Source organism: Carassius auratus, chromosome 1, assembly GCF_003368295.1.
Source record: "Carassius auratus strain Wakin chromosome 1, ASM336829v1, whole genome shotgun sequence".
Taxonomy (NCBI): domain Eukaryota; kingdom Metazoa; phylum Chordata; class Actinopteri; order Cypriniformes; family Cyprinidae; genus Carassius; species Carassius auratus.
The window spans coordinates 31,902,765-31,914,291 of record NC_039243.1 but is presented as its reverse complement, the minus strand read 5'-3'; the positions used below and the strand labels follow the sequence as shown (position 1 = coordinate 31,914,291).

The 11,527-nt window shown below is 39.5% G+C and overlaps 1 pseudogene; it reads right to left on the bottom strand.

Annotated features, from left to right (window-relative positions):
- The window catches only part of LOC113107798 (slit homolog 2 protein-like), a 71,607-nt pseudogene extending 60,526 nt beyond the window's left edge, over nucleotides 1-11,081 (bottom strand).
- Between the last annotated feature and the right edge of the window lie 446 nt (nucleotides 11,082-11,527).

Genomic DNA, 11,527 nt, shown 5'->3' with positions numbered 1-11,527 from the left:
GTGCATTGTTGCTGAAAAAAACTAATCCATTTCTTTGTGATCTAATTTAAAGACCAGCATTTTACTTTAAGTCTCACAAACTGATAGTTGAGCCTGAAGATCCCAGTGTATTTTTAGGAGCCCACACACACACAACCATACCATGTCTAGAACATGAAGTGTGGCTGTATGACGGCAGAAACATGAGCGATATGTGCTGCAGGGTACACACACACACACACACACACACACACACACACACACAGAGAGACAGACATTTCCTCCATCAACCTCCTCCAAAGTCCGTTAGAATGTTGTTTTTCCTGGTAAAGCTGTTAGCGCTCGCTATCCTTCCTCTCGCTCTCTCCGAGCAGCAGATGTTTAAGCATGCATCTCCTTTTAACTCAATTTAGTCTGTTCATGGTCTGAACCTCCCTTACTGCTGATGCCTAGATGTCCTGCATAACTCAATTACACACACACACACACACATGCACACACACTCATGTCTGGGAGTAATGAGCGAGATTTAGATTTTGCTGTGTTCATGCTCTAACTTTTTCTCCAGATTTAATGTCACTATCTTTTGGTATTAATAACAATGCATTAAAACCGAACCTATAAACCACACAGAAGATTAGGGAAGCAAACAGAAACATTTAAATATATATAGTGCATGAACTGAAATCCTAGATGTGAAAGATCCCAGATCTGACTGCAGCAGCACAGCAACAGAAATACGCAGAGAAAGAATATAATGTCATAAGCAAACAGATTTGTAAAAGCTATATTGTTTAGCTTTGGAAAAGAGATAAATATCTAATTTAAAAAATGCAACAAAAGGAGAACAGAGAGAGAAAGGGGGTGAGAAAAAAAACAAGGAATAGAAAAAAAGGGGCTAAAAGATTCAGGACTCACAGTCTGAAGAGTTTGGTCGTGCTTAGAAACAGCAGCTCGGGAAGAACCTGAAGATTATTCCTGTTGAGACGCCTGCAAACACAGACACACGCCGCGACATGAAATCACACAAACACACAGTGGTGCAGTTTATTTTCATTTACAAGAGCAAAATTCAATGTCTGTGAGGCACCAGAAATGATATGACCTTGCAGACGGTCTGATTTAACATGGGAGGTTGTGTGAAACAAGGGGAATAATCGAACCAAGTGACATATTATAGAAAACATCATGAAAAATATGAACCCATATGAATCATCAGATCTAAATGTTTACAGAAGTATGCACTGATTGTGTTGTGCTAGGAAAAATACTTTAAACATTTAATGTTAAACATTTTTTCAATACAGACAGCCAGCCGTCAACTTGGGCCTTGACTCTGCATGTGTGTGTGTGTGTGTGTGTGTGTGTGTGTGTGTTGTTGGCAGACACTGTCAATGTGTGGGGGCATCTAGCAAACACACGCAGACAAAGAACAGCCCGGAAAAACAGATGTGGGAAAAACAAACACAACTTCTCACACAAAGTGAAGCAAAAGATCTTATAGTGCAAATACGCACACACACATAAACACATATGCACACACGTCATGAAAGGAAATGATGCATATTTGCTTTGTGATAAAAAGCAATTTCTTACCCTCTCTTGCTCAGTTCTCTGACATTGTAATCAACTTGGTAATGTAGTGTATGTATAACAGACGTTATGCATGACAGTCAGCACATATATAATACCCCCTGCGCATATTAATGAAGAGTGGCGCCACTGCTGTCTGTGCATTAGATTAATGACGCTTGAGATTAATCAATAATGTTTTTAATACCAGAATACAGATTGTTCCGTGTCCCTACTAAGCTCCCAAGATCTGAGAACCTCTATAATAATGGAAGAATGTTAAAATAGCACAAACAGCCGATCAGCTGACGTCAGCATGCGAGATTTCCCACACGTCAATCAGACAAAACCCAAGTTCTAAAGTGAACTCAGAAAGTACGAAACCACTCTCCCTCTCTTGTTTCTACACCCTCGCTTTCCTCTGACACACTCTCGCACTCAAACACAGCAGCCGATGACATCATCGCTCGGCTCCTGGGGTTACATCATTCCATTTGAATATTTAATGAATGATGAAATAATAACGAGGCACACAGAGCTGCACACTCCAGAAAATGCCCACGTGTTTCACTCAGGCACAGAGGACAGCCTTCCCTGAGGACCCCACTGCAGAAACACACAAGACACACACACACACACAGTGCTTAAAGTGAATAAGATCGACCCTTAAAATAGACGAGTACACACAGACACACACTTGCAGATAGAAATGCACATAGCCAGACTCTGACACACACACACAGACATGCACTCGCAGTCATTTCCAAGGAGGGCCATAAAGTGAAATTACTTTAAATGCCAAAAAACAGGCAACAAGACTGAACAGAGGAAAGAATGAATTGAAAATCAGTACAACACAGCTTCTGTAGTGTAAAGCAGACATGAAATGCAATCAATCACATACAGGGAATGAGATAAGTTTATAGCTTCGTTTATAAATCAGACAGGGATGTACACAGTTTGTTCGCGGACAGCCAGATGCATATTGCACACAAAACTGGAAATAACTTTCTTCATTTGGCAAGCACTAATCTGATTGGCTAAATCTGTGCAGAAACAAAGTTGCTGAGATAACGGTATCAAATGTTTGAAAGACAGTCAGCATTTAATTTATTTTAATAATTTCTTCAAAATGATCAGATGTGGAGTCTATATTCCTTTTTGCAATATTTTCTGAACAACTGTTCATGGATAAAACTATTTCCTTTTTATTTATTTTTTTGGTCACACTTAATTTTAAGTTCTAATAAACAAACTATTAACTTTTCCCTCCAATAAATCCTAATTTGCGGTTTATTAATAGTCAGTAAGACAGCAATACGCTCATGCAGAATAAGGCATTAATATGTGCTTAATATGAAAGTAATAAGCATGCTAAAAAGCAACTAGTTAATACTGAGAAAAGGTTCTTTTCTTTTTTTTCCAAAAAACAAAAAACGAAACAAAAAAAGACACAAAACTAAACTAAATGAGATGGAAAAACCGAATAAAACAAAAAGCTGCAATGTGGACTAGACTATACGGCGGTCTGGTCTCAATCCACACGACATTAGCTCACATCCAACAGCTAACACAGGACTGGGTGTGTGTTTATAAAGAATAAAAAACAAAGATTGAAGGAAAAAAAGAACGGCAAAACAGGCGGCATCAATGAGGAAGGAAAGAGAACGCATGAAGATGAACAGTCCTTCTCCATAGGTTTACTTCACCTGACTGCATTGCTCTTAACTAGCAAGCCGTGACGAAAGGTGTTTGTGTGGATCTGAGTGTCTAAAAAGGGGGTCTTACATGGAACAGAGGTAATCACATCCAGGCATGTACTGGCCATCGGGACTACCGGGAGATTCCCGGTGGGCCGCGGTCTGGTTGGGCCGGTGCGTTATGTATTTTGTTTTTAAATCATTATTTATCGCAAATATATTCGTAAGTATATTTTTGTACAGTCCAATTCCGGCCTTACGTGTCTCTTTCATGATGCCGCAAGATGTTTTTTTTTTTTTTTTTACGTTAGTCACAATAATTTATTTAAAACATTACAAAAAGCAGTATAAAGAACAGATAAAACGACCCGTGCGCATGATGTTGCTGCGAGACGTGACGTGTTCACTGCTCACTGGCCAATCAGAATCAAGTTCTAGCCTTGAAAAGCGGCCCATTACAACTGTGACGAAATTCAATATGTTAAATAATAAAATATCTAAGCGTAAATGAGGGGACGAAGGTTGAGAGAGAGAAAACGACAAGCACTTGAGGCAGATGCCACCAAATGTGTCAAGATAAATTATTTGCTGGAAGGCAAAAGACTTGAGGGAAGACGTCCTCAGGGCGGGACTTGACAGCTGAGGTGAGACAGAAATGTAATGATACACGTAGGCTACTGCATTGTTTTGTTTCAAAAAGTTAGGATATTCCAGCTGTAATATGCCACCACTCACTGATCTATATAAATTGCATTTAAAATTCTCAGCTCTCAAGTTCTGTCTATTTTATTACAAAATTCAGACAATACCGTTTTGGCGTCAGAGAATGTGTTGTGACAGATCGCTTTAGTGCCTCAGTTCAAGTAAACCGATCATCTGTTACTTTCTGTTTAAAGATACAGTACAACTTACAGAAATGTATATATGCCTCAGAAATAATATCGATCAATTATCAGTCAAAACAGCAGGAGAACAATTATTTCACAGAATGTTACATTTACCTCAAGAAAGCCCTTTAAAGACCATAGCAGGTTAGTTGAGATTGAAAAATAGCCATAAGAAAGGAGTATTTTGCTAAATATGTGCACTACAGTACATATTTATTATATTTTCACCTAAAGTATTTTACATTTGATTATGCAATATCTGTACCTGAAGGTGCTATTTATGATAATTTTTTTTTACATTTTTATTACTGACTGTTCACTTGTCTTCATTAATGTTTGAACTTAATAGTTAGTGTTTATTGTGGTATTGAAATTACAATTGTGAAATGAGATTGCAGCTTATTTACAAAGAAAACAATAGCAATTTTATTTTTATCTTTGTTTATGTAGCCTATTTATTTTTTGGCAGGGCAAGAAAAGTTCTGAACCCTAGCATTGAGCTCTGCATTTGAATAAAGTGACTTGACATTCAGCCAAGTATGGTGACCCACACACTCAGAATTCGTGCTCTGCATTTAACCCATCCAAAGTGCACACACACACACTGTGAACACACACCCAGAGAAGTGGGCAGCCATTTATGCTGCGGCCTCTTAAAGGCCTTTGATTATGTTATGAAAAATGTAAAATAAATCACTACACAACGTTCTTTGTCTTAATTACTCTTTTATTTTATTGTAGATCAGTGGTCTTTATAAATAATGCTTACTATAGTTCAGTGGTCTTAATACTAGCCTACTATAAGCAGCCAACAGGTCAGAGGTAATTTGTGTGAATTAATATAAAAAAAAGTGTTATGTTGCAGCACATGAAATATAGTTACAGCAGAAAATGTGTACCCTAAGCATTAATATTTCTATTAGAATAATAAGAGGCACATAAAATAAGACCTTTAGATATTTAAAATAAAGCCTGATAAAATAATTGACATTTTCTTTGTTTATTATTTTAATAGTTTTTCTTGGTTTTGATAGTAATACATTCTAATCAGTAATTTTACATCCAGATTAATGTATGTATAGACATGTAGTGTGCGTGTGCGTGTGCGTGTGTGTGTGTGCGCGCGCGCATGTTTACATGCATGGTGGGCCGGTCTGGATGAAGTCCAGGGCTGATTTTTTGTCCCAGTCCAGCCCTGATCACATCCAATACCTAAATGCATCTCCAATACACACACACACACACACACACATCTATGCAGGGCCTTTGGTAAAGGCATTATAATGTCTATGAGTTCTAATCCTCTCAGCTATGCAGTCACCCTCCAGCATTGACTCCTGCTTTTGTACCGGCACAGTGGGACTGATCTTACACACTGACTTTAGCTGTGCTATTCAGCGCTATCGCTAGTTCCTCTATCCCTACACTTATCACTATAACCCTTCAGTTATGCCAACACTGCACAATTCACGCCAAAAGCAAGTTTGCTGTTACTACTTGCTATCACCAGTTAGCTGTACTCTGTTTTATGAGCTGTATGTTACTGCACAAAGCCACAGTCACGGTTAATGCCACTGACCCTTTCACTAGTTAGCATTCACACGCAGCAAACACAAATCCTTTATTAATCTAAAGTTATCAAATTCGTGAGTGAATTTTATGTTTCTCACAGAGCCGAGTTGGCAAAAGGCTTTTGTGGTTCAGCTGGGCTGATCGCAGTCATTAAACATTTCCTCAACAAATTAAAAGGTAATGACTAGCAGAAAAAAACAGGAGTGCATTGAGCAGGTGACTGACTGAGTTTCACGCGGATTTAATGTGACCATCCGTGAAAATTGAACATCTGCCAGTCACCATTAAGTGGGAATTGACAGTCAATCATCTTAAAAAATATTGTTTGAATCTAGACAGCAATCATGATTATGCAATAGCCTAATATAGAGTTTAATATCTCCTCAGGAGAGAAATAAGGCTTTGTGCGGAATTAAAAATCAGCGTGGCCTTCATTCATTATATAATACATTACAGTACTGCACAATAAGCTTTATTAATTGTAATCCATTATTAATTGCTAATTCGCCCTAGGTTCCTTTGAGAATGTCAAATGGGTTTTTTGAGTAAAAGAAAACACAATTTATGATTAAGAAAGATTCTGTGTGTGTGTGTTTAAGAATTGTTAGGTTCAATGCACAGTACTTATTGTGTTTGTGTTGTAAAAACATGTTCACTGTATCAAATGATTAATTTAAATGTTAGTGCATAGTAGCTAAAGACACTTAGTAGATAAAGTCAGATAATAGTCAGATAATTCTGCAATACAAGACACTGTATTGAAAGCATTATTGACTTGAAACGGATTTGCTAATGAGTTACTACATTGAAAAAAAAAATGTTAACCCCAAAAAACGTGCTCCATGTTGTAACAAATTTAATAATTTAAATGCAAAAATGTAATACTTTAATGTCATAGAAGCAACTTAAATGCATTAATAAAATGCAATGGGTAGAAAAGGCTCCTTGCAGTTCCTCACTTTCTACAATGTACATAAGGACTTTGACTTCAAGGATTTGAGTTTAAATGCTGAACAAATCAGGCAACCGTAGCAGCTTGTTAACCACAGACCACACTGTACTCATAAATAGTCTAAAAACCCTGTTAGATATTCCTCAGATGAGCTCATGGCTCAAAAATGCTAATTCAATTTTGTGTTTGCTCTATATTAATTTGTCATACTGGTTAATATCGAGATCTGCAGTACACCAAGTGCAGCACTTTAGGAATCTGACGAAACCGAAACGTTTGTCTGAGTCACAAAGAGATAAAGGCCATCAGAATGAATATGGTCTGAAAATGGAGAATAGCTGGGGGGAAAGAGCTGGAAAGAAAATGTGTGTGTTCCTTAAAAGCATAATTCCCATTTCCATTCCAGCTTCCAGTGTCATTCTCTTAAAGGCCTGTGTGTGCCAGAGTTAGTTGTGCATGTGTGTGTTCCCCTGAGGCTGGGATAGCTGTCAGACCAAAATGTTGCTCCATGAAATCCTGACCACAATGCGCACATACACACATCCCCACAACATACAGTGTCCATCATTGAAGTATGAAAACACACACTTGATTGTGCAATGCCATTTTACAATTAATTGTACTCGGCAGGTCACACAGTTAATGGTAACTCACAAATACACTGCTGACTTTTAGCTAGTGCAGCATATCTGTGTGTGTGTGTGTGTGTTTGTGTGCGTTAGTCACTCACAGTCTTTCCAGCTCTTTCAGGTCCTGAAATGCCCCTCTCTCAATAGAACTGATCTTGTTCTCCATTAGCTGCCTAAGAAAGGAAATAAAAATAAAGATAAGTCACTCATTGCATTAATTTCAGAGATTAAACTACAGTAGTTAATTTGTCTGTGCATGCTTGGCACTTTCGTAGAAAGCACTTTACATTTCACTGTCCGCATTTAGGTTTCACAAACACCATTTCACAGGATATCTCACGATCGGAGACCCTCCTCTCATTATAAAACCACCGTAAATAAGAGCTTTCAACTCCAGTCTAAATACAACATCTATACTTAGACTATGATTTAAAAGAACAACATAATTGCACTATTTTCCTTCAGCTACACTGGCATTCAAGAGCAAAAACCCCTGTTAAAATTACTCTTATACTGTGATTTAACCTGTGACACGCAGGTTTGTCTCCACTTTAAGAGTAAAAAGAGTGTGACGATTCATGTCAAATCACTAAATCAGACATTGCAATTTCTTTGTTTCAGCTTTAGCGCAATTACTACGCTTTACCTTTTTATAACAGTACATTACAACAACACAGATACCCACGCGAACTTTCACATGTATACCCCTGCAGGAATGAGAATAATATATTTATAACATCATTCAAAGGTTTACTGATGCATTATTTAACCCTTCCGTACCTGGAAATACCCCTTACATGAGAAATCACAGCTGACGAGTCACAATGTTTTGTTTGACCGAGAGACGTCTGTGAAGGATGTTATGAACTGTTTGTTGATCTCATATTAAAATTGGTACACTCTTAAAATCCCAGCAACCACCAGAAGAATAATACACTAGGTTAGAGTCAAGAAAAAGTAAGAGTGAGAGGAAGAGAAAAGTATGCATCTATGAGGGAAAGGGCAGACAGACAGGGAGAAAGTCTCAGGCTGAAATACTACTCTCCAAGTGGGAGGGCAAACCTGTTCTTACATGAGCTCTCTTTACGTCTCTCTCTAACACTTACAGTCACACCCACACATTCCATCTCACACACATTTACATTCACAAAATCTCCCGCTCTGTCACAACCTCTCACAGAGCCAGAGACGAAGATAGAAAGATATAGACAAGCACGTCACATTCCAATAACGCAATCATTTCTCTGAATAAATGCTGTCTTTGTTTGACTCTGACAATCATGGCTCACTGCCTCGTTACGCTTCATCGTTCAAACTTGTTTGCTCTAAGTGTGCATATACTACAAGTGTTTAAAACCCAGAACAATGTATTTTGTGACAAGTCATGCCATTAGGAATAATGATGCTTTCACTGGCATTGATCTAATAATGGGAAGATTGGGAAGAATGGGTATTTGCACAGTAACGTGCAAATAATCTGTGAAATATATATTTTCTATTTTACATTAACTTTCTTTTCTAGATGTTTTTTCTTTTTCTGTAATAAGGTCTAGGCTACATTATGCATTTTGCATGCAAGATGCACTCTTAATCTAATAAAACGCATTAAAAATTAGTTCAGTACTTACAAAATTCTTAGGTGTCGTAGTCCCGCAAAGTCTGCCTTAGTGATTTTAGTCAGATTGTTTGCATTCAGGTCACTGTGGAAAGAAAAGAGGAGGGTAAAATGGTGAATAATGGCTTGGGTATTTAGCCATAATTAAGAAGTCTAAATTAGGCCATTAAGTGGTAAATGATGCTTTTTTCTGGCCTTCACTACAATGGATTTCACATGTTCCACAGCATGCTAGATTGCTTAAATTGTCTGCATCCTCATGCATCATCCCTGAGTGTGTTTTATCACTGGTGAAGTGTGTGCTAGACTGTGGATGAGTTCGTGTCATGTAGCCTTTGAAACCTACGTTTCTAAATGACAGCTACTTACAGCTATCCAGACAAACATGCATATCATAGTATTTAAAAAAAACAAAAAAGAACAGCATAGGCCAGGAGTGATTTAAATTCTAATAGTTAAGTAAAAAGCAGGATTTGAGCTGCGTCTGGTGGTTTTACAGCTCATCTGGCTTTGGTTGTATTTAAAACTTCATGCCAGTTTAATTAATGAATCCCACTTCAGAAAGACAGTCAATGTTAGAGATGCGTGAGTGGCATAGAAAAGGACACTGGTATTTTTCTGATGACAGCACTTCGAGAAGCATGTAACAGAATCATATAAATAAATAATTAATGTGGCTTATTATACTAAATGCACACCGTTATACAAAATAATAGCAGTCAAACTACATAGCATATTATCAAGAATATGTGGTCCGCATGTGCGCATTTTTTTTGGCTCAAATGCACACTGTAAAGTAAAGTGTTTGCCAGAGTAATCGTGTTCGTGGTGCGTGTCTCTGCGCACTCACAGTCGCTCGGCGTTGCGGGGAATGTTCCGGGGCACGCTCCGCAGATTGTGCCCGTGGCAGTCCACCGCTGTCCCGCTGCAGGAGCACTGAGACGGGCACGACTGAGCCCCAGCCCCGCTGAGCAATGCACAGAGAACCACTGCTTCCAACACAAACATCACTGCCGTTTCCTCCGAGTTCTAACAAAACGCACGAAAATCCTGGTGCGAAACAGTTGCACCAAATCACGCGCAGCAGTTTTAAATCCAAAAACGAGAGGAGTCGCAACAAATTATCTTTTAACAAGAAAGCACTTGTAATCTCCTCCGGCTGGAACGTTTCCCCCTTCTTCTTTACAAAGGAAAACAATTCAATCCAGATAAGCTCCCATCTGGGGTCGTAGTCTCTTCTGTACAGGGCACGCGAGTTTAGAGTCCAGATCCAGACGATTCAGCCGCAAACCAAAGTTTAAACTAATCCCGCACGCGCATTTCGCTTAGTGGCTCCTGACCTCACGCGCACACTCACACCGACAGGAGAAACGCGCACTTGAAAAGCCACCTGGTGATAGAGATGCAGTCACACATATCCAGCTGAGCCAATCTTCACGTGCGCTTAGAGGCTATTGATTAATTAGGTGTATTGATCTCGCGCGCCCTCATGCATCCATCATGTTGTCACACAGGGACAAATCTGCTTTGTAAATCCAACTCGGTCCCGCGGAAAGTCCTGGGTGATCTTTGCTGAGCTGTTTTACTCGAAAACTCAATCAGAAGCGTGTGTGTGTGTGTGTGTCTCTGGCACCTGTGTGTATGAGTGTGTGTTCAGAGCAAAGGCGGTGCCTCTAGTGTGGAAATAAGCCGCGCACACCGATAATAGCTACTCGGTAACGGAGTCAGTCCAGGAGACACCGAGACCAGTCGTTCAAACTCACTGCACTTCAAAGAATCATTTAAAATATATTATCTAACAGGCAGGAATATAGCGTTTTTGAAAAGACTCCCGTCTTTGAAATCATGAAGTTGCAGACTAAATGGGCTTTTCCTGGAGTGAGTGAATCAGATAATTCCCGTGCATGCACCAGTGCAGTGAATGAACTCCTGTGCTGTGATTCTCTCCGTTCTCACGCTCGGATTAAAGTTGTTTTAGGTGAAGTGCGGCTCTCTCTCTCTCTCTCTCTCACCGGAAGCGGCTCCACCCCTCGCCCCGCCCCGCTGGAGCCCGTGCAGTCTCTCCCGCTTTAGGGACACGAACGGCGATCACGAGCGCTCTAAAGACGGGAGCCGATGCGCGCGTGACGCACGGAGAGCCAACAAGTGAAGCAGCGTCTGTTTCTCTCTCGCACGCTCTCTGTTTTGCTTCTGGACGAGGGAGATTGATGGTACTGTTTAGTGATTGCAGGGAAAGTTTTGAAACTGTTCAAAAGCAATCTAAGCTGTTTACTGTGATCATAGATGAGTATCTACAGATCCGAACCCAGATTCCATTTAAACCACAAAGCCAGAGAGAGGAGGGGAGTTTTGCCTGGAAGACAGAAGCAAAAGAAAGCAGCGGGAATGACCTCGGTAACCTGCTCAGTATGCACCTGTGGGGTAGGGAGAGGTCAAGGGTCAACTGCAGCTCCTGTGAAGCTGAAACTCACAATTGTATACACACCCACACTAATCAAAAAATTATGCTTTTGACTACTCATTTGTTTAATTATTAATAATTTCCTTTGTGTGTGTGTGTGTGCTCTTGTTTTTGTGTCATATCAGGACACAACTCTGTATAATGACATGGGTATGACACA